The following is a 25,161-nucleotide window of genomic DNA, read 5'->3' on the forward strand; positions in this document are numbered from 1 at the left end:
TGTCATGTGTTGCTGCCTTGCTATGATGTTGTCTTAGGTCTCTCAATATGTAGTGTTGTGTTGTCTCTCTTGTCATGATGTGTGTTTAGTTCTATATTTTCTTTTATTGTTGTTTTATTTTTAATCCCAGCCCCCCCATCCCCGCAGGAGGCCTTTTGCCTTCTGGTAGGCCTTCATTGTAAATAATAATTTGTTCTTAACTGACTTGCCTAGTTAAATAAAGGTTAAATAAAAAGAAACAGTCAAATTATATATACCATAACACATAAGGCATTCATGGAGAAACACAAAAAGGCATTCAGCTACACCCAGCACGTGATTCTCAGGTTTACAGAGACTCTAAGCTATACAAGTATACAGTGGGGTACGAAATTATTTACACCCTTAATAAAGATGAGCAAAAATGACTGTATGAAATAAATAATTGAAATACTGAGCTATATTGCATGCAAAACATTTTGGGAAATTATATTATTTTATACTAATACAATTGCTCAGAAATATATTTTGTTTAACCCTTTACACTCGTCTCTGTATAGGAGTTGAAAATGGCATGGGCACTGATAAATGCATGCCTAAATCGGTACAGTAATATGTTATACATAACGTCAGAGCTCAGGCTCTGTGCTTCACAGCTCCGTATGGGTTTTGACTGACAGACGCTTTGAACTTGAGCATTGCCCCATCCCTCCCGCTAATTGGGCAACTGTCGCAAATTTGTTGGTTGACCGAGTGAGGGAAATTCTGTAAATTAAGAGGACTCGGTGTATGTTTGAAAGATTAGACGTTGAGGTTTAAAAAGAAATACGGCTTTGATGTCATACAAGGAAGTCCAAATGTGCACTTCAAATTTCCATATCATAAACTCATGTTATATACAGTGTCCATGTTTATGATCACTAAGTTTGATGTACTGTTACAAGATGACATGTTATTATACCCTGGGTTATTCTGAACAGAATTAGCCTATGTTTGTCTATAGTGATGAAAATTTGCAGCGACACACGTACTTGAATGCACTCATAACTCTTTTCTATGCGCACCTATATCTGTTCCCCTGAATTGCATTGTGAAAGCTTAAGTCCGCAATACTGTGTTTTATAATGAACCGTTTTTTGGGGGACTGTGTAAACAACAACAGTAATTATGTGATGGTGGAGATGCAGGGTTGTGTTCAAAACAACTACAAGTGTGCTTGCTCTAGTTCCTCAACGGCACACCTAGGAGAGCTGAAAAAAAAAAATATCACCTTATAGTTGAAGACTCTTTTTTGAGAATACTTAGGAACTGTACACACTTTGGACAGGTCTGCGGTCTCTTGGAGACACCAGTTAGTCCTCTCCCTCAAACTCTTGTAATTATTTTATCTTATGTTGCACCTACAACACATGTTTCAGGATTGTTCTTACCATGTTACAGAATGTATCCAGAGTATTTTCAGATTTCCTTATCAACAAATGCGGCAAAAAGTACAGTAAATGTAAAATGCACTTAAAATCAACAGTGTAATGTTTGGATTCAGTCTTGTGTCAGGTGAACTGTTGTGTCCTCACCTTTTGTCTAATAATTCCCATAATCTCCAACTGTTCCCTTTCAATTGCTACCATGGTTATACCTTTTATATTTATTCTGTAAAAACATTTCAATTTAGCCCTATCCACATAGGCCAATTCCCACGAGTTAACAAGTAATTGCACTTTTTTTTATAAAGAAGTTAAGTGTCAAAATGATTGACAACTCTGTTTTCCATACCTTTCAATAGCTCACCTGGCGAGGATAACGACACTGAGCCTTTTTCTGAAAGAGAACACATTGGTCACATTGAGTGGGATCTTAGATCATTCCTCCATACAGAGTTTTTCTAGATCCTTGATATCCTTCGTTTGCGCTTATGGACTGCCCTCTTCAATTCAAACCAAAGGCTTTCAATGGGTTTCAAGTCTAGAGACTAAAATGGCAATTGCAAAATGCCAATTTTGTGGCCAATTAAGCATTTCTTTGTGGATCCACTTGTGGCCAAGTTTCAGCCTCCTGGCAGAGGCAACCAGGTTTTTGGCTAAAATGTCCACGTACTGGGTAAAGTTCATGATGCCGTTGACCTGAAAAAGGGCGCCAGGACCAGTGAAAGCAAAATAGCCCCATAACATCAAAGATTCACCACCATATTTTACAGTAGGTATGGGGTTCTTTTCTGCTCATGCATTCTCATTTGGACGCCAAACCCACCCCTGGTGTGAGTGGCCAAAGAGCTTGAATTTCATGTCATCTGGCCAAAGCACTGGTTCCAATCCAAGTGCCAACTCGAGGGATGTACATTTGTTGGGTGACATGAAGAAAACAAATATGGCCCCTACCGTTTAGAGACATTGTTACTTGTTAAAAAAATATTTATCTGAGCAATTGTATTAGTAGAAAAACATGTGAGCATACAATATAGCTCAGTATTTGAATTATTTATTTCATACAGTCATTTCTGCTCATCTTTATCAAGGGTGTCAATCATTTTGGATCATACTCTATGTGCACGACCACAAACTGTAAGAGGCCAACTACGGCCAATTTATGCATCTTCGGGGTGGTACTGTTCACAGAATGGAGGAAATGTCCGTATGTGTCCTTCATCTATTACAATCTATTTTGCTGCATGGTCTTCATGAATAGGATCATACAGTATACAGTAGGAATATTATGTTAAGCACTGCGCTTGATTAAACCCTTATATTTCAGTAGAGGGGTATTTGGGTAACCAACAACCGTTTTAATATTCTAAGGAGCCAACCATCCTTACATATATTTGACTGGGAAAATGTACTGGCATCGAGTTACACAACTTGTATTAACTTCCGTTCATGACTGCAACAGACAAAGAAGACATAACATGTGACGGCAATGAATACAGAATTGTCTCCATAAATACTTTATGTAATTTATCTTTTCATCAGATTTTATTTTCTGCTTTTGGTTATCTTACCCAGTCTGCTCTGAGCTGAGATATTTATTTTTCTAAAAAAGGGCTTTATTTATCCTTGCATACTTTCCATTGTATTAGTATGCCTATGCCCCTGGCAGACCAGCCAGATGAACATAATTAAACAATGATTTGTAGATGCACAGCAGCAGTCAAAGACAACCTTTGGAAAAACAATGATATTGACATACAGTCAAATATCATAAACTAAGAGAACACAATGTAATGCCCGACTAGTTCAACGAAAAAAAGGGTTCAAAAAGGCTTCTTCGGGTGTCCCCATACGAGAACCCATTTTGGTTCCAGGTAGAACTATTTTGCGTTCCATGTAGAACCTTCTGTGTAAAGGGTTCTACAAGGAAACCAAAAGGGTTCTTCCTGAAACCAAAAGGGTTGTACCTGGAACCAAATAGGGTTCTTCAAAGGGTTATCCTGTTATCCTATGGGGACAGCTGAAGAACCCTTTTAGGTCCTAGATAACACTTTTTTTTCAGAAGAGCCATTGTTGATCATTTTTATTTTAGAAGAAATGTATATTGGTGAGATAGTAAGCTTAATTTCCTCGAAAATATTACTTCACTGAATACATGTGGACCTCATTAACCTGTTTCCTAACAACCAAATGCCTGTGGTGGTTTCACTACAGAAGATTGACATACAGCATCACCTCTAAGCCAATAGCTGTGTGCCACAACATTAATAATGTTTCTCTCCATTGTCTTACTGAATTATAGTTTGCGGCACAGTAAATAAAGCCGTGAGCATGTGTTGTTTGTTTTCTATGTTGGACAAAATGGCACCATGGTCCCATAACAAACCATTGCTTTGTACTAAATCACAGGGTTTTAGGTCAAACAGCTCAAAGGAAACAAGCTTTGGATAGCCTCGCCAACTAAGCCATCAAGAAACTACATCACAGTTCAATTGCTCACAGACACATTATGGCCATTTTCTGTGTTAAAATCACAGCTAAGATGTTGATGATTCTCTCACGGTAGCCATATTATTTTGATATAGGGACTTTGCAAAATACCTTCCAATGATGCCATGAACCAAGTCCGAAGCCATGAACCAAGTCCGAAGCCATGAACCAAGTCCGAAGCCATGAACCAAGTCCGAAGCCATTGCTATGCAGCTGAAAAATGTCGAGTGATGCACGGCAATAGCTGAAACACACCAATACCAATAGGACACCCTCAATTGTCTAGTGACCCCTAATAATCCATATAATCACAATAAGGTTCCAGCAGCTACACTTGTGGACCCCTGATAAGGTTGAATGTGTAAGCACACTTGCCAGGACAGTAGTCACTCTTTGACTTCTCTATTGCCTATCCAGTATGCCCATTGCCCAACACTGACTAAACGTCAGCCCTTCCTATTCCTACTATCAGATCATTTGTGGTAAATATCTCCGTATTAATTTAAATTCAAGTACAATAGTACATTCTATATTAAGGAGTGTCATAAAATGTACATATCATCATGCACACACGCAAGCACACACACAGTATGCACTCACTCACTCACTCACTCACTCACATTTGAAAGCACATAAAAAGGGCCTTTTTCTATTCTCACCGTAGTGCTTTGGAAGAGTGACACAAAGTGCTGAAATCATGAGGGAAATTACACTAGTTTACAATAAGCCAGCCAATGCAGGTGTAATAGTGTGGTCAGGGACATTCTATGATGACCTGATGACAAAGGCCCCTGCATGGCTAGATTTAGACAACACGAGCATATACATTTCCTCCCTGGCTTCCGTTGCAATCTAGACATGTAAAGCCACCTGCCTGAGGGGTGAAGTGAGGTGAATACGGGCAACAAAGGCTTCAGCTGCTCAGACTGTCACTCACAACAGTGATTCCATTTTAGCTGTGACACAGTGGGTGAGCAGCAGCCAGCTCCTACCTGCAGTGAATGCTAATCAGTCCAGGGGTCTGTATCTCTGCCTCCTTCCCTCCTCCCTCCCCTGCCTTGGACGAAAGGGGCTGATGATCCTTCAAAATTAATTAGATCCTTTTTGGAGGCAGCCATTTTCTTTCACTCATTATGCCTCTGCCAAAATCTGTAGCATTTTTCTTTTCATCCCCGTTCAGGGGGAATCCAACTATACTTGCGATTATGTTCTTAAAAACAAAAATGCATTTATTTGTCTGATATTGATCTTCCCCACAGCTCTCCCTTTCTCTCTCTATCTCCCTCCCTGCACTGCACTGTGTTTCCCTCTGTAGTTAGCTGTCAATAAGTCCCCAGAGGTCAGTTCATCTGCTAGAAATCAGACACAATGCTCCAGACTGACAGTGCCATGCCCTGCTGCCACAACAAAGACCACAGGAGAAAAAAGGTGGAGAAATGGGAAGAGAGCAGCATCACCAGTCTGACTTCAGGTTAATCAGAGCTGCTTTAATTAGTTGGCAACCTCATGACGAATACTGTGCTGAATTTGGAAATCAGTTTCATCTAGGGGGAAAATGAAAAGGTGGGGGTGGGGGATGGGGTTGAGGACAGAGATGAGAGGCGGGTTTGTGAAAGGAGACGATGTCAGCCATGTGAATAATATACATCTTGAATATGCAAATGTGACTTCAATACACACAACAAGCGTATATTTTCTCCTTGATACATGTGAGCCTACAGGGGGGCGGGGCGAGGGATTTTATTGGAAATGAACCAACCCATTTGCTTCCTTGGGTGATGAATAATCTGGGATGTGTATTGTGTTGTGCATACTGTACCATTCAGAAGAATATTCCGACCTATTCTGATTTTATTTACTGCTAATAGCTATTATCCATTAATGCAGCACGTAGTGTTTTGCTTCTTTTTTTATTTATTTATTTCACATTTATTTAACCAGGTAGGCAAGTTGAGAACAAGTTCTCATTTACAATTGCGACCTGGCCAAGATAAAGCAAAGCAGTGCGACACATACAACAACACAGAGTTACACATGGAGTAAAACAAACATACAGTCAATAATACAGTAGAAAAATAAGTCTATATACAATGTGAGCAAATGAGGTGAGATAAGGGAGGTAAAGGCAATAAATAAGCCATGGTGGCGAAGTAAATACAATATAGCAATTAAAACACTGGAATGGTAGATTTGACAGTATTTGACAGTTGTTGCACCTGAGTACTATCAATCTGGTTCAACCATTTCATCACCATGTACATCATACTGCCGTGCCGAAAATAAAGCATAAGAAAACGGGGTCCGCTTTCAACAATTGTATGGTATTTGCACACTGACGAAATTGCAAAAAATAAAAAACATTTTACACCAGATGAAATAATTATAAACACAAAATGTCATGAGTGGCAAACTTCATTCAAACCTAAGGAGCTACATTGCACATAAATTCACCAAAATGTATACTAAATCTGGATAAGGCATAAATAAACAGAATGTAAATGGGAACAATACTGCAAATGACACTCTGATCTGAATACATTATTGGCCAATTGATTGTTCAGTTCTCTCCCAACAACATTCTGTTGGGTAATTAAATTAATGAGCAATATACAGTACTACATCTCTTATTACAGTTGAGTGGTTTAAAATCAAACCCTTGTGCTATTAAGTATAAACATAAAAAATGCCTGATAACACGCTTAATGCACCCAAAATGCACAAACACTCTTTAGTAGAATGACTGGAAGCTCAATCTCAGGTTTTAATAGATTTATCCTTTGTTCTGCTTATGAACTTTGTTGGCAGAAAATCCATCACGTTTGAAAAATCAACATTAACAAAACACCTACACACTGCTACAAATATGTAAAAATCCCCCCCAAAAGGTCACATTGTCATGACATGATGTGCTGTCTACAATCCTTACTAGCTTTTTCTCATTTTCAAAACGTGTGCCGGACTTAACGAAGCTGAAACATGCGCTACGGGCATGTTTCTAAAAAGGTACAGGTCATTGATACGTGCCAATACTACAGGCCATTTAAGTCAAAGCAATACCACCACTCAACACATCAGAATGAGTTCATCAATGGTAAATAACATGATAAACATTGCCCTGTTCTAATCTAAGTTCTCTCCATAAGCTTCAAAAACTGTTTCAAATGATCAAATGATCAGTCCTTGTATCCATATCTATGAATTTGACAGTGGTTACATTTCAGGGTCAGGCTGATGAAATTACTAATTGTGGCTCCAGTAAAATTACAACAAAATGTTAGGTTAGGAACTGTAGAACACTGTTGCCATACCATCTCCGAATTGTTATGAAAGCACTACTGACAACGTTATGCAACAATCTATAACAAATACATTAGAGGGGATGTTGCATTAAAAGCTCCCATTTCGGTTGTGACATAACTGTAGTCTGCATTGCTTAAAAAAGAAAATCTCCAGAATGAGCTGGAAATATAATGGGAACATTTTATGATAGATAGAATGATTGGGGCGGCAGGTAGCCTAGTGGTTAGAGTGTTGGGCCAGTAATTGCAAAGGTTGCTAGATCGAATCCCCGAGCCGACAAGGTAAAAAATCTGTTGCTCTGCCCCTCAACAAGGCAGTTAAGCCACTGTTCCTAGGCCGTCATTGAAAATAAGAATTTGTTCTTAACTGACTTGCCTAGTTAAATAAAGGTGAAATAAAAAATGATTGAATGGACTACAGCTTACACTGTGTGACCAAGTGCTTATTTGCAAGTAGCCTGCACACAGTGTGTTCAACCATTGTACTTCAGTTTTTATTTTGATTTGAAACATGACAAAATAAGGTTCTGTATATTTGCATTCTTCTGTAAACATTTTGTGAACCTTCTTCTGAGACTTGAGTTATGCAAGTATGCAAGGTAGCCAAATAGGGTGTAAACCAATAGAGTCCGCTCGTTAGCATTCGCCGTAATGGGAAAAACAGTTGCATTGTGGTATACCAGAAGATCAGTAGCTGGGCGGGGGTTGGTGGGTGAGCTCATAGAGCTAGTCCTTCGATCAAACATTGCCAAAGATGTAGATTGGGTTTGTCATAATTGAATACCATCATTGTGCGGAGAGTGACATTTTCAGAGCGGGGGAAACCCCTGGGCACCCAGATGCTTTGCTAAGGCAGTTTTTCCTTGTTCTTTTTCTTTCGATGGCACTACTGAATCTATCAGGACATGTATTCCTATGGGAAATGCTAACAGTCCAGCGTCATAGTAATGAGTGTGACTTTGGCGTAGACACACAAGACGTTTCTTGAGATTACGAGAAATGTATTACATGACCAGAACATGACACAGTTTCCCGTGATCTTGAGATAACAAAAGTAAAGACTAGGGCTACTTGAAAACATGCAATGACATAACAATTCATCAAAGGTTGAGGCAATTATGCCATCATGAGTGACGCAAGCATAAGCATGTCTAACGAACAACAGCAACAACAAAAAATTGGCTGAACAACTTGTTCACTTAATTCATTGCATGTCAAGAACTCCCAGCCAACACCCCTTCAACTTAATTCCTAGTATGATTTACTTTGCATTCATGAGGTTTATCATAAATACTTACAGATGTAGGATTTAAATTTGATCACCCTATTGCAGGAGAACAATTTAAAACTTGGATTTGAGGTTTAAAAAGGCTTCTAAAGAAATTTCAGACTGGATTTTCCCTCATGAAAAATGTATCAACGCCTACAAAAATGTCCATTAATTCTAACATAATAATTCACATAATAATAATTCACATTTCCTGTTGCTGCAGGATTATTTCAAACTGGCTCAAAATCCTACATCTGTACAAATGACTCAAGTATCTTGACTATCTTAACATTAATCAAGACAGGAACTCAAAACAAAGTTAAGGCTCAACCAGAAATGATTCTCAAACCATTGATCAAGTTCATCTTGCAGTAGGCCTACACAGTACTTGTAAAAGCAGTCAATATCATGATGCTGTTTGAACCTCAGGCTTGGTTGCCTTTTGATATGCATTTTAGTGGGTTTCGTGTTTCACAAAGCCATTCAGAAAACAAACCATTTGACCACTCATGTGACCGTCTTTAAAATGCTTTAACCCTGAAGCAGATATTTGTACAATTGCAGTCTCGTTATTTTGGCACAACAGGTGTCCATGGCAACTGCCAAATTTGGAAGAAGAAAAAAAGGAAGAAAAATATTGAATTCAAGAGAAACAGTATAAACACTTGACCTATAGGATGTAATAAGGAATCTTTGAAAATAAAACAGTCATAGATTTTTACATACAAAGCATTCTGTCATTACTTTACACCATACCAGACTCCAAAGCCAAACCCAACACAGACTTCTGAAGAAGGGTATGTTGTATAAAAGATACAGTCATATTGTATCTTGTTAGCTCTTATAACCTTTGACCTCTCTATAATAGTTATGCTGGCAGACTCATCTTACTTCGGTGCCAATGGCCTGCTGGCCAGCTTCTCATCCAGCTACTGTAACTAGCTACAAAAGCTTACACATTGCATCAGAGATAGAGAACATTTCAAAACACACTCTCACACACACACACTCTCACACACACACACACACACAAAGTATTTATAAAGCATGTGTCATTCAGGAAACAAAGGTATTGTTTGTTGTTAATCCAGAAGGGGTAGATGCAAACTGCCAACACGAAAATATAAGGTCTTTATAAACTTGACCCATAGATTAATAACGGTGTTGCAAGGAGAACGACTTAAGAAAGCCAGCCATTCCACAAGAATGAAGCAACGAGCCAGAAGCTCGCTGTTGTTTTTTTCTGTTTCAGAAAATAATAGCAACGGGATTTAGGCTAATAGCAAGAGTGAACAGTGATGACTACGGTGTTGTATTCAAAGTTTAGTAATCCATTAAACCATAAACCATTTGGCATGGTCTCAATATTTCAATTCATAATGACAGCGGTACTCTTAAAAAAATGAAATAAGAGCCATGTCAGCTAATCGTGATAACAAATATTTTGTTGTTGCTCAACAGAAACTTTGTCACAGAAAAGTGCAACAGGCAAATCATGAAATAGGTAAACGCCTGCTATCATCTTCACAAGATGACATAAAATATATTTCTTAAAATCGATACATTTCATGACAATACGTTTGAGTGAACTACATCCTCTTTGACGTCCTAATTTAGGCTAGGACAAAACAATCATTTGCACAACTACTGGCTAATGTGTAAGGCTGTTACAGACACAGATAGTCAGAGGACAAATAAAAAACCCTTGACTAGCAATGTTGCTAAAAATGTACAAGTCATTCTACCAAATATTTAATTTGCTAAAATGTAGTTGTGATACCTTGATAATTGTCCTTTAGAATGTGAAGTGGCCTGCAGTAGACCACCAAAGCTTGCATGAACATAGGCTACAGTTATGCATTATCTCACACAGTATAACAATTGAACAGAGCTTAAACAACACGTGAGACAAGCGAGTTTTACTATGCTTGACATGCAAGCTGCTGCAACATGTAAAAGCAAGTAGAGAGCAGAAATTCTTAGAAATTCTTGAAAGAAGAATAACAATGTGCCTGGATCACTAGGTCATATCCCCATTGTGACCTGTTTTCTCTTACCCCTACAAGAAAGCACACTTGTCACAATCTCTCTCTAAAAAGGTTAGCTACCTAGCTGTTAAACACTCTGAATCAGTCAGCACACTTTCTAAAAATAATACTGAGAAGCTAGCTTATATAAAGAGTATATTATGAGTATCATTTGACAATCCTGATCCATTTCATGCAAGTGTTCGAGCTAGAGAAAGAATGCAAAAGCGGAGTGTCTGTTTCTTCAGTGGATATTCATAAAGCAAAAATAGACTTGTTTGTGCATAAACCAAAATAATTTCATAAAAGAAGTAGGGCCTAACTGTTTTCATCGGTAAAGCAAAACATCTAAAGATATGACTGCCAGCTATTTCCTAAAAAAGAATTGCTACCCTATTAATAAAAAGTAACAACAAGGTGTGGAAAGTCCAAATAGCATTTACTTTTGTGGGGCAACTCTGGTTTCATAACATAAATCCTGTTGTGCAGATAATACGTCTCCGGTTTTTCCATAGCACACCAATGTCCCTGTGCGTTTTTTTTTATGGGATATAGTCCGTCTTACAGTTTTGGCTAAAAGCGTTGTTCACTAGCATGGGGTCTAAAAGGCTTTTCAGGAGGTCTAAGTGTAAACAAGTAGAATATAAGTCTAAACTTACTATGGGATAATCCACAACTTTTACTGAAGAAACCATTTTATTTATTTTCGAAAACCATCTTCAGAAACTTTCCCTTTTGAATACACAGTGATCTCACCATGACTTGTAGAAAACCATATGGTTGGCGGGGTTAGCTGAGGACACACATGCACCTTGGCAAACATACAACTTCCCTATTAGAATCCAAGATACATTTCTCACATCAGTGAAATGCCCGAGCCCTCGTGGATGTGTTTAAAGAGTAAGACAGAGAAAAAAGTAATTACATGACCCTGTCTTTTGCCTAAATCAACTCAGTTTTTAAGGAATTCAAGAACAGCACAGCAAGAACGTACAGACACTACCGTAAAGGCTAAAAGAGATTCTAAAACAATAAACTACTGTAGGTTACAAAGTCCTTAGATCAATGGCAATCTACCATAAAGTTCACTACATATGTGTTAGCGCTACATGTTCTACTCCATCATACCCCCACTGAGGTATTTTCTTTTGAGTGTTCTGAGAAAAATGCATGGTTTGAATAATAATGGCTTTGTTTCACTTTATTTGACTCAAACATTGTCTAATAAATCCCAACACATAAACATGGTAACAATATTCTTTTCCAATGTGCCCCTTGGCTGCGGTGTGGGTTTGATTGAATTCAGCCTTATTATCTGACGATCAAGCTGATTCACTATTCATTGTAAGAAGTAGTCATGTCAGATCTGGCACAGAAAACGGACTTACATTGTACTGTCAAAGAAATAAACCTAGGCAAGAGAGATAATATAGGCCTACTGCTTGACCCCATATAGAAAATCCTTTCAACAAAGTCTCCTGTTGGACTTTTGGTTCTTTTTTTTATAACTGCAATCTAAACATTGGAAAAGGAGTGGCAATGTATTCACACGGTTCATGACTATTAGAGGTAGGCCTATAAGCGTACACTGTGTACCTTTGTGCTAAAACATAGCCCTGGTGAACCAGTTGGGTTTGCCATCTCAAGCATTATTTGAGTTATATGCATATTTCACAAGTCAAAAGTGACTGTCACTGAGGAAGAATGTTAACACCATCCAGTGATCTGCTCAGATAGCGTGCTCTCCAACTTGTCTCTCCAACTTGCCAGTCAACTGCCAGAGTTTGGTGGTTGAAGCTTGTCACTATTGTGAAGTTTGATAGTTTATCAAATAAACAATATAGCCTAGTGATCAATATCATTGTGGTTTGACCCTGTACATTTTTTTTGGTAGTAAAATGTGTTAACAACTCTTCTTCATGTGATAATAGGGTAACTTAAGGTTACTTGTGTAACCCCGGTTCTCTGTAGTACCATCACTGTTAAGTGGGTTCTCTTAATTATTTGTTTTTCGACATCACATTCGTGAGATTCTCCTAAGTAGCTTGAAGAACCAATGGAATACAGTGCATTGGGAAAATATTCAGACCCCTTGACTTTTTCCACATTTTGTTAAGTTACAGCCTTATTCTAAAATGGATTAAATTGTTTTTCCCCCTCGTCAATCTACACACAATACCCCATAATGACAAAGCAAAAACAAGTTTTTATACATTTGTACTAATGTATAAACAATTATAAACAGAAATATCACATTTAGTAAGTATTCATACCCTTTAATCAGTACTTTGTTGAAGCACCTTAGGCAGCGATAACAGCCTCAAGTCTTCTTGGGTATGACGCTACAAGCTTGGCACAACTGTATTTGTGGAGTTTCTCCCATTCTTCTCTGCTGATCCTCCCAAGCTCTTTCAGGTTGGATGGGGAGCGTCGCTGCACAGCTATTTTCAGGTCTCTCCAGAGATGTTCGATTGGGTTCAAATCCGGGCTCTGGCTGGGCCACTCAAGGATATTCAGAGACTTGTCCCGAAGCCACTAGTGCGTTGTCTTGGCTGTGTGCTTGCGGTCATTGTCATGTTGGAAGGTGAACCTTCACCCCAGTCTGAGGTCCTGAGCGCTCTGGAGCAGTTTTCATCAAGGATCTCTCTGTACTTTGCTCCGTTCATCATTCCCTCGATCCTGACTAGTCTCCCAGTCCCTGCCGCTGAAAAACATCCCCACAGCATAATGCTGCCACCACTATGCTTCACCGTAGGGATGGTGCCAGGTTTCCTACAGACGTTACGCTTGGCATTCAGGCCAAAGAGTTCAATCTTGGTTTCATCAGAGCATTGAATATTGTTTCTCATAGTCTGAGAGTCTTTTAGGTGCAGGCTGTCATGTGCCTATTACAGAGGAGTGGCTTCTGTCTGGCCACTCTACCATAAAGGCCTGATTGGTGGAGTTCTGCAGAGATGGTTGTCCTTCTGGAAGGTTCTCCCATCTCCACAGAGGAACTCCTGAGCTCTGTCAGAGTGACCATATGGTTCTTGGTCACCTCCCTGACCAAAGCCCTTCCCTACCGATTGCTCAGTTTGGACAGGCGGCCAGCTCTAGGAAGAGTCTTAGTGGTTCCAAACTGCTTCCATTTAAGAATGATAGAGACCACTATGTTCTTGGGGACCTTCAGCGCTGCAGAACTGTTTTGGTACCCTTCCCCAGATCTGTGCCTCGACACAATCCTGTCTCGGAGCTCTACGGCAATTCCCTCTACCTCATGGCTTGGTTTTTGCTCTAACATTCACTGTCAACTGTGGGACCTTATAGACAGGTGTGTGCCTTTCCAAATCATGTCCAATCATTTGAATGTACCACAGGTGGACTCCATTCGACTTGCAGAAACATCTCAAGGATGATCAATGGAAACAGGATGCAGCTGAGATCAATTTTGAGTGTCATAGCAAAGAGTCTGAATACTTATGTAAATAAGGTATTTCTGTTTTTTATATATATATTGAGCTATTGAGCCCAAACTACTACACTGTGAGCCAAGGACTACATGCTTTCTGGTAAGTTTTGATTACAATACTGGGTGGGGTGAATATATTTTATATGACATTCATGATTTTTTGTTAACTAGTAAATAGTAGCCTACAGCAAGTGTGTTAAAATAATTTCTAACTGGTTAACCATTTCTGCTAGTTAGTTTTGGCTACCATGTGGGTTATAGCTTGCTTGAGCCTGCTAACTGAGGAGTGTTAATTCACCTGTTTCCATACATGTTTCATTTTAAAACATTTATCCTACAAAGGAGCTGTTTAATCTAACTGCTTAACTATTTATCTGTACATACATGGAATTGTACTGGAGGGTTTCTTACTCATTCTTTTCTAATCTTTACAGGAAAATGCCACGGGCACTATCAGAATTGTGTGGAGACATTTCACTGCAGCTAATGTAGATGAAAAAGCTGTGTACATTTGCAAATACTGTGCGAAATCTTATGTGAAGAATGCAACAAAGATGTAGAATCATCTGACCAAGTACATAAAAGTTCCCTCAGCGCTCACAACAAGCAACCTCTGATAAAAGTCCCTCTACTTCTATTCGAGGGGAAAATGATGAATCAGACACCTTATCAATAGCAACACCTCATGGTCCTCCTGGAATCAGAAGTTTTTGTTGATTCAATGGAGGAACGTAGTCAGAGATATGCCGAGGAATGTCTTGCTCGAGCTGTGTATGCAACTGGTTCACCTCTGATGCTCACAGGCAATGTGTATTGGAAGAGATTTCTGAATGTTCTTCACCCAGCATACACCCCTCCAACCAGACATGCTTTATCTACTCATTTGCTGGATGCAGAGTTCAACAGAGTTCAAGTGAAGGTCAAGCAAATCATAGAGAAAGCAGACTGTATTGCAATCATCTCTGATGGGTGGTCGAATGTTCGTGAGCAAGAATAATTAACTAAATCATCAACCAGTATTCTACAAGAGCACAGACACAAGGGACAACAGACACACCGGTCTCTACATTGCAGGGGAGCTGAAGGCAGTCATCAATGACCATGGACCACAGAAGGGGTTTGCACTGGTGACAGACAATGCTGCGAACATGAAGGCTGCTTGATTTAAAGTCGAGGAGTCCTACCCTCACATCACACCCATTGGTTGTGCTGCTCATGCATTGAATCTGCTCATCAAGGACATCATGGCACTGAAAACAATGAATACACTCTACAAGAGAGCCAAGGAAATGGTTGGGTATGTGAAGGGTCATCAAGTTATAGCAGCAATCTACCTCACCAAGCAAAGTGAGAAGAATAAGAGCACCACATTGAAGCTGCCAGCAACACCCGTTGGGGAGGTGTTGTTATCATGTGTGACAGTCTCCTGGAGGGGAAGGAGTCTCTCCCAAGAAATGGCCATTTCATAGTCTGCCGATATGGGCAGCCCCATCAAGAGGATCCTCCTGAATGATGTATTTTGGGAGAGAGTGGTAAGCAACCTGAAACTACTGAAACGTATAGCAGTATCCATTGCACAGATTGAGGGAGACAATGGGTCCTGTCTGATGTTCAGACTGCTTGCAGATGTAAGAGAAGAAATCCGTACTGCTCTGCCCACTTCACTGTTGCTCCAAGCAGACGAAACTGCAGTTCTGCCTGAAGCCCATACACGCCGCAGCGTACATGTTGGACCCGCAAGAGCATCCTGTCTGGTGCAGAGATCAACAAGGCCTATGGTGTCATCACTACCGTGACTCGCCACCTTGGCCTGGATGAGAGCAAGGTTCGTGGCTGTCAGGCGAAGTACACTTCCAAGCAAGGGCTTTGGGATGGAGATGCAATATGGCAGTCGTGCCAACATATCTCATCAGCCACCTGGTGGAAGGGACTTTGTGGATCTGAGGTTCTTTCCCCTGTTGCCTCCATCATCCTCCAAATCCCACCAACATCAGCCGCCTCAGAGCGCAACTGGTCTTTGTTTGGGAACACACACACCAAAGCACGCAACCTGCTGACCAATACAAAGGTTGAAAAAATGGTGGCCATCCGGGCAAATTTGAGGCTTTTTGAGCCTGACAACGAGCCATCCTCAACCAGGTTGGAAAGTGACAGTGAAGATGAGGCCTCAGAGTCTGATGTTCAAGAGGTGGACATTGAGGAGGTCCAGGGAGAAGACATGGAAGCCTGAGACGGAGACAGCCAAAGCTTTTGTTTCTTAACTATCACTTTACAGATGTATGTTGAAAATGTTTTGGGGAAATGCGATGGATCATTGGGGATCATTCAATATTCCCTTTCTTTTGTTGTTCAGTGAAATCATCCCATGTGAAGAGTCAACTAATTTAATTAAAGTTCAATTCGTAACTAAATTTTTATTTTTATTTATATTGGAAGGATTTAACCATTTGCAATTATGTCTACTTATGATAAGGTAAAAGGTTTATATTTCTGTCTCCATATGATATGGTAAACATATCCAATGCAAAAAAACATCTACATTTAAATTGTATTAATTTGCATATGTTTCCATTAATTCCCATATATTCCCGTTAATTCCCATGTATTCCCGTTAATTCCCACAGAAAGTTTCCACCTCTGAATATTCCCCAAAATGTGCAACCCTAGGTGAGATGATATCAAAGAACCGGGAATACAGTGCATTTTGTTAGTCTTCTTTTAAAGAATTATTTTAAAAATGTTCTCATTAATGTACACACAATTCCACCATAATGACAAAGTGAAAACAGGTTTTTAGACATTTTTGCAAATGTATAAAAAAATTAAAAAATCCCTGCAGGTAGCCTAGTGGTTAGAGTGTTGGATTAGTAACCGAAAGGTTGCAAGATCAAATCCCCGGGCTGACAAAGTAAAAATCTGTTGTTCTGCCCCTGAACAAGGCAGTTAACCCACTGTTCTGTCCCTGCAGGAGGCCTTTTGCCTTCTGGTAGGCCTTCATTGAAAATAAGAATTTGTTCTTAACTGACTTGCCTAGTTAAATAAAGGTTAAACAATTTTTTAAATTTTTTTTAAGTATTCAGACCCTTTGCTATAAGACTCGAAATTGAGCTCAGGTGCATCCTGTTTCCATTGATCATCCTTGAGATGTTTCTACAACTTGATTGGAGTCTACCTGTGGTAAATTCAATTGATTGGACATGATTTGGAAAGGCACAAACCTGTCTCTATACTGTAAGGTCCCACAGTGGACACTGCATGTCAGAGCAGAAACCAAGCCATGAGGAATTGTCCGTCAAAGGAATTGTCCGTAGAGCTCCGAGACAGGATTGTGTCAAGGCACAGACCTGGGGAAGGGTACCAAAATGGAATAAATGGAATAAGTTTGGAACCACCAAGCCTCTTCCTATAGCTGTCCGCCTGGCCAAACTGAGCAATCGGGGGAGAAGTGCCTTGGTCAAGGAGGTGAACAAGAACCCTATGGTACAGAAAAGTACAAAGTACAGAGAGATCCTTGATGAAAACCTGCTCCAGAGTGCTCAGGACCTTAGACTGGGACGAAGGTTCACCTTCCAACAGGACAACGACCCTAAGCACACAGCCAAGACAACGCAGGAGTGGCGTTTGTGGCATGTCTCTGACTGTCCTTGAGTGGCCCAGCCAGAGCCGGACTTGAACCCGATCCAACATCTCTGGAGAGACCTTAAAATAGCTGTGCAGCGATGCTCCCCATCCAACCTGACAGAGCTTGTGAGGATCAGCAGAAAATAATGGGAGAAACTCCCCAAATACAGGTGTGGGCTAGTAGCCTAGCTAGTTAACACAGTGCTGGTCGGAGAAGCTAATCATATAACAATGTGAACGTAGCTAGTGTTCACCAAGTGGGCTAGTAGCCTAGCTAATTAGCACAAAGTTAGCCAAAAGAAGCTAGCGCTATGTTCGTCTTGCGACGAACAAAAGCATGGCTCTCGACTGATAAGCAGGATGGTCAATCTAGTCACAGCCGGTAGTGGGTTAAACTAACCAAGAGAGCGAACTAGTAATTCTACCATTGCAGGTATAAAACCTAGTCGGTAGGATAGCTAGCCTTGCAGTGAGATAGCCAGGTTAGCTAAGCCTTGCAGCTAAGCTAGCCAAGTCTCCGTAGCTAGCTGTGTGACACTAGCTAGAACAGGAGATGAAGGAAGAAAAGTGGTGAAGCTAATTCTTACCCGAAGCAGAAAGTATCCTTTCAGGAAAGTCACCCAGGACAAAAGATGAGATCTGATAACCCTGTGCTTGTTGGTGCAACCTTGACTGCACACCGGTGAACAGTTAAGCAGGAAAACAGATCAAGTTGTGCTGAATAAAACTAAGTAGAAGTCTTCTGTGAGGAAGAGAGGTGAGAATGATCAGAGGGCAGGCAAGTGGCTCTTTAATATCAGGGGAGGGGCTCCTTCATTCGCCACTCGACCTGTCTGTCTCCGACAGACATGTATGATTGGTTCTTCGAATTACTTTGGAAATTCTGGTGAATCCCATGAATGAGATGTCAAAACGAAAAATTAAAAGAGAACCCACCTCTTAGCAGTGATTGTAGTACATTTAGCAATGGAAGGCGCACTGCAGTCTACCCCTCCTCAACTTTCTTTCCATGGCCTCAATACTTCCTTGGCCTACTAGGCATATGTCCTTGGCAGTAGTCGATGAATGGTTTCTAATGCCTAGGTCGCTACAATACGCAAAGTAAGGTTGAAGTATGTTAAACACCAAATATTAAACTATGAATTTCAAAATAATTACAACTCATATAAACAATCCACAAACTCATATGTAGCAGTGTGGCCACATTTCTGCATGTAGGCTCGGCCTTAAAGAGATACTTAGAGATTTTGGCAATGATGAACTCGTGGATACCATTTTTATGTCTCTGTGTCCAGTATGAAGGAAGTTAGAGTTGTTTAGCGAACCAACGCTAACTAGCATTAGCACAATGACTGGACGTCTATTGGTATCTGCTAGCTTTAACTTCCTTCATACTGGACACAGAGCCATACAAATTGTATCAATGAGTTCATCTGACTCTGGGGAAGAAGATAAAGAGCCTCATTGCCAAAATCCCAAAGTATCCCTTTCAAAGCTGTAAGAGAAATCTGTCACACAATTTGGGCACAATAGCACTATTAAGCTTAAATCATGTTACATATATGCTCAGACAATTACTACTGAATATCTTATGCTTACCCCCCCTCCTGTTCATATACGAAAAGGCTTTAAAACGGAAATAAGTATCATGTAGACTAGAAGACATGATATGGTAATGTGAACTCTTCTTCACATTTTCAGGATATATTTCAGGGCTAAAAGGAGCTATTAGCAGCAGGACATCTTTACAGCATGCTCCTGAAAAGCCTAATATGGGCTTTCAAAAAATGCACAATATTGTAATCTGTGCCCTAGATACCACACCAATATATGTTTCTGAGTATAGCCTAATGCTAAAATATCATTACATAATGTGTCGGGGAGCATTAGTTTGCCACTTACTGATTTATTCAGCAAATGAGAACAACACAGCTGTTGCTTAGCTAATTTACGGTTTTCTACGTCTTCAGTTTAAAAGCTTGCTGTATTGAAGAGAAAGGGAGGCCCCAGCATTCTGTGGAGGGGATGCATTTACAAATGTCTCAATATGTCAATATTTTAGTGACCATTAGCCAGAGAGCTGACAGCTGGGCTTGCTAACACTGTAGAACATACTACAGTATTTGCATAGGGGGCAGCTTTGATTGAACAGCAGGCCTAAGTTGGTTGGAAGCTGTAACTACAAAAACTGAGAGGCTGAAACCATTCTACTATGTGCTTGAGCAAAAGAGGACAGGAGGCAATATAAAAACGGCAAATACAATTTTTTCCTCTGGCTTTGTAATAGTTACAATTCTTTAAAAAATGTATATCTAATCAAGATGTGGTACCCATTGCATGATTATGGAATTAGCCACACAAAGCTATCAGGTGGCTCCCTTGAGAGCCGAACGGTATACCATTACATTTTCATCAAACTTTGGTTCTGTGAGCACAAATAGGCACACGGCTTACCTTTCAATTTAAACGGGACACCTCCAAAACCTCCCCACCTTGCAATGACATCACAGATCACATTTGATGTCCTGGCAGTGTCTTCGTGAGCCAATCCAGACGTATCGCTATGGACAAAGTACTGAATCAATTATCATGAATCGAAACTTGACATTTTGCATTTAAAATATTTGTTTTGTGATTGCTCACATGAAGAGTTCTTGTAAGACATAGTTAACAAACAAACTCCTTCAACTCTGCTAGCCCCTCTGAACTGTAGCCTGAATAACCAGTGAGGTTTTTCTTTACAACCTGAAAATGTGTTGTACTAGTTGTAGGTACTATGTAACGATGTGCATGTAGTTACACTGTTAGAGGGATTACAATGAAAATGTGACAATTACGGACAACTGGGCCTGTTTACTATGTGTTGGTGGTTCAATTAATGAACTCTGTAAGAAAATTGGATTTAACTTAAACCGAAGAGCAGAGATGGCTGTTGGATGCCAAAATCTCACTAAAGAGTAGGCCTAAATGTCCAACCAACAGGCCTGAATTGCAATACTTCATGTGTGATACTGGCACTCATTACAATAATTATAATTTCACCCATCATAGCATAGGCCCACTCTGCATACAGCCTCAATCACTACAATGGTGGAAGTGTTAAATAAAAACTTTCCATATCAAACCAGTATACTTAACATACAACTGCATATCTCCATCTCATCATCAAAAGGGAAATGGATAATAAAAATTGGAGGGAACATACTTGTAGGCAATAAACTTTATAATGTACATTTCAGTTATGAGTTTTATCTTAGCTCAAGATGTGTATTGATCAGTAAACGTAGGCTACTTGTCAACAGGCATTTGAAACAATGGATTCTTCAATGCGTGTTCGCTGTCCTACAGCTCAACACTATTCTTCATTATGTCTACAGCCTATGATTCACATGATCATTTAGGATAAGATGCGCATCTCAACACACTCATGTCAGCAGCAGCCAGTGCACATGTGTTTAAAAACGTGTGGCTGGTTATCCATTACAACTCACAGTGCCAAGCAAAGTTTCTGTCGTGGAGTTACCGGTATATTCCAGCTATATATAGTAAGCCTATTCTATATGGGGCAGATAAGCCTCAACAGTAGTCTGTGACCATTAGAAGACTGTTACAAGGGGGTGAATGGGGAACAAGCCAAACCGAAACAGTTAATATTCAAAAATGTAATTATCCGAAGAGGACATTGTGAACAATCTCTGACTGATTCAATAAAGTTTGTTAGTCAACCATAATTCTCTTGAACCTGCAGCATTTGTAACAATGTTTCATTCTAATAGATTATATAGGCTGTGGCTACTCCTAAACATGAGGTGCAGAGGCAATAGTCTCAACAACTTTTGTGAGATGGATAGGACGTTTTGCCCCACTGATCAACTGTCAAATCAACCGTCAATAAAATTGTTAAAACTAATGAAACTGTTTGAAGTTGGAGAAACCAACATCTTGATGAACCAATTCACTGCTTCATGCACCCCCGTGCCGTCATTTATCAAACGAACCTGACTGTCTCCCATAGGACTATAGACCTATAACTAATGATATCATATTTCTACATTACAAAATATTTTTAAACGGTCTCTCTTCTAATTTCCTATACGGTCATGTACGTTAATATTGCTGGAATTGCGCAACAAAGATCGTGACAATAAAAGAGGGCATTCATTTTGTAAAACATGGCACCAAAATCCAGAGCAGATGGACAGTTTTTATTCTATCGGTGAAACTAAATCCGCAGTCTCTTTCATACTTTTAGCCTAGGATATTGGCTGAATATGTAGGCTACCTTTCTGTGTCAGGCAGATGTTAATGTATAATTTCATTTGACAAACGTCTGACACCTTGCATCCTCATTTTAATTTAGGTACAACATGTACCAAACTAAAATATTTGAGGGCTTTATTGTAATTTTACTTATATTTCGCCCATTGTTCGGTCCAACAAGTGTTGACTTGGTAGGGGGTTGGACACCTTTGGACATAGTCCGAGAAAACTGCCAAAAGACGGAGATACAACATAGTGATTTTAAATTGTATGCCTGCTCCTTCTCATTCCCAAATGATTGACCTTTCCTTATACATCTGTTTATTCCGCTTTACGCACCACACCGCATGCACTAAACTCCAGATGTTTCATGTAAATTGTCTAATTTGTGTTATACAGTCTTAACCATGGAGCCCCATTCATAATAACGTGACAGTCCAAAGTAGAACAGTCAACACAATTCATATCTCTGTCCAGAATCGGAAGGAGTAAAACTAAGGAAATAAGCATTGATGTTGAGAATAATGACAGATGGGCTACCTAGGACGTCATGAAAGTGAGCAGAGCGTCTTTTTTGTCGGGTGTAACGTAAACTGACTATTGTAAATCCATACTATCTGTAATCAATAGACCCCACAATATCATATATCATTTTGCATTTACGTTCTAATTCAATTAGGCTCTGGAATGCTGGAAGGAAATAAAGTTTTACTGATTCTGCTGTAAATCTGGTTGGGAAATCCAGAAATGGAGGCAATGGAACTAAGCGTAAAATTGTCTGTATGTTTTAAGCTTCACTTACTATTAAGTTTAGTATATATCATATATTGGGAATAACTGTAATATATTCTTATAAATAGCCTAACATAAACAGTTTTAACACCAGCCCCTTCCCTCACTTTTCCTATTTCTTACCTGCTGTCCTAAGCTTGTTCTCCAATGGCGACAGCGAGTCACAGCTTCCCCGGTTTTTCCCCGGCAAGGCTTCGAATTGTTTAATATTTTCCCTTACTTTATTTCATTTCTCACTTCCATCTTCTTTCATCTCATCAATAAACACACGCTGCAGCCTACCTTCATAAAGGACTTCAACGAGTTCAAGTGTGCCCTCCCATTTTTTAACTATACGTTGAATATTTTGGACAGGCACGCCTTTTCACTTACGATTGGAACAGAGCCTCTCTTGAGCGATGTAGGTTGGAACATAAATCGGTCAGCGTGGTTTTGCCCCAATCATTGAGCCGTACACCCTCTCTACGGAGCGCAGTGGGCCGGTGAAACCATGGCATTGTGGCTCCGAAATAGTCAATGTTCCTCTTACGCAGACAGGGTTGTTTGATCCAATATGAACAACCGAAGACCGTAGTTTTAATGAAATTCCACTCTCTGTGTCTTGAAATGTTCATCCATGCAGAATGTACGTCTTCGCAGAATGTTATTTAAGGAAATAATTTTTATTCAGGTCATCAAGGGTTAATTTCGTCTTACACGCTTTAATATAAAAAAATATATATATATATAATTATATAGGCCTATATTGGAATCATGACGCTTGGTTTATAATGTAAAGAGAATAACTCTTGCTTCAATATTCCATTGATCAAAAGGGCAGTCAATTGAAGAATTATGTCTATCATGTGTCTGTACTTTGCATTGGACAAAGTCGTTGTCAGTAACTGCTCCCGATTGGTTTGCAGCTTCATATTGGATGACGTAGCTGCCTATCATTTTTAGTACCAACAAGCTAGATTGGCTGCCGTGTCTTTTACTTTCTACGCATTTCTATTTTCTCATTTATTTATTTTTTAACGTCCCTAGCTGACCTCAAGCCAAGATTAAAAAAAATGCTGACGGTTTAGCTGGCCAATCAGATTGAGTAATGCAATATTAAATTGTTTTGTTCTCCAATGCGTTCACAGATATGTTCTGACTGGCATGAAATATAGCAATAGTGGATCGTGCAAATCCCCACACCCCCCTCTGGCCTTAATGCCCCCTCCCTGTCTAGACAGTGACAGGTGTGTGTGTGTGTGTGTGTGTGCGAGCGCGCTTGTCTGATGTCTAGACTTGAATAATCAGCCTTAATTAAAGCTGAAGTTAATGTTTATTGTACATTCTAAACATCATGGGCTATTCGTTGCCGACAACACCATGAGATGTCGAACATATCTGCAGAACCCGAAGTAGGCTTTCACGTTCTCACTTGGAATGATGCTTATCAGGAGGTTCTGTTTCATGCATAATGCTCTGTTGTAGGATAATTAGGTGTGACTCATAGCCTAATAATACATAATATGCGTGCTTCAGCCTACTATGAAATTAGACTAAGAAAGACAACATGACGAGAACCATTGAGCAAACGTAGTTCATTAACATTAAATACGCGTATTTCCTACTTTGCTTAGTCCAGCAAGACACATCTCATAACTACAACGTACTCAAACAATCGCCATTTCTCATGGTAAACTTTCATTCCGAATTGTAGATTTCCGGATTTTGAGAGACGTGCATTTGGTTGATTATGAGCGCCATCTGGCGGATATTTGTTATGTAATTTTATTGCGGGTTAAGGGGAGGACACCCTCGGCGTGAGAAGGGGAAGCCACAGATAGAACAATGAGCCAGAAATGTCACCAGATGTATACGCGTGAAGCATCGGGTTGGCTTTTCCGCTCACCAACAAATATGGTGATGAGAGGAAGCTCAGTGGCCGGCAGTGGGAGAAGATGGAGCGAAATGGATTTTGGCCGACATTCTGCACATTTTCTCATCGAGTAAACGTTTGATCTCAATAGAGTTTTCTGTTCCCAAAACTACAATCTGATACGAAGACGAGTGGACAAAATTTTGTAGATTTTACCTTTTGCCAAAGTTTTAAGAAATTGCGTTGTTCAGGAGTGCAATGGTGAATTGGGTTAATGTACACGTGCACTTCACAGAGTATGCGTTCCCTAACGGAAATACGCAAATCAATGATATATCTAGCCAATAGGATCTCCCCCCCCCCCCTCTTGCTTAATCTGCCCACTATGACACATTTGTTCCCGTTGTAAACGACAGGTTGTGGTGTATCTTGGGTTAGTTATAAAAATCTTCGGTTGCTGCATCCCAATATGGCAAGTGGACTACAGGCGAGAGGGTGTGTCGAAAGGAAATCAGTGGACGTGTGGAAAAGAGTGTGCGAGTCTAAAGCGTTATGCTATAGGTTTGATGGTTCTGATGGATCAGTGTTTTTTTTCTTCAGTTTCTTACCATGCAACTACCATACATTGAGCTACTTTACCGTGAGAGTTTGGACTTCTTTTTTTTTAAGCCACAGGATGAGTCCGAGTCGTATTTCACCGTT

The 25,161-nt window shown here is 39.9% G+C and overlaps 1 protein-coding gene across 2 annotated transcripts in view; it reads right to left on the reverse strand.

Moving 5' to 3' along the window:
* The window catches only part of LOC106603045 (zinc finger and BTB domain-containing protein 20), a 47,016-nt gene extending 23,898 nt beyond the window's left edge, over positions 1 to 23,118 (reverse strand). Inside the window, exons 1-3 of one of the 2 annotated variants that reach the window (XM_045716907.1) lie at positions 22,731 to 23,118; positions 20,010 to 20,116; positions 1,753 to 1,797 (exon numbers count right to left, since the gene is read on the reverse strand). The gene's annotated coding sequence lies outside the window, so the exon portion shown is untranslated. The remainder of the gene's footprint in view (positions 1 to 1,752; positions 1,798 to 20,009; positions 20,117 to 22,730) is intronic. The other variant, XM_014196173.2, reaches the window with a different exon arrangement.
* Positions 23,119 to 25,161: the final 2,043 nt, after the last annotated feature.

The sequence above is a fragment of the Salmo salar genome, chromosome ssa04, assembly GCF_905237065.1.
Source record: "Salmo salar chromosome ssa04, Ssal_v3.1, whole genome shotgun sequence".
Taxonomy (NCBI): Eukaryota; Metazoa; Chordata; class Actinopteri; order Salmoniformes; family Salmonidae; genus Salmo; species Salmo salar.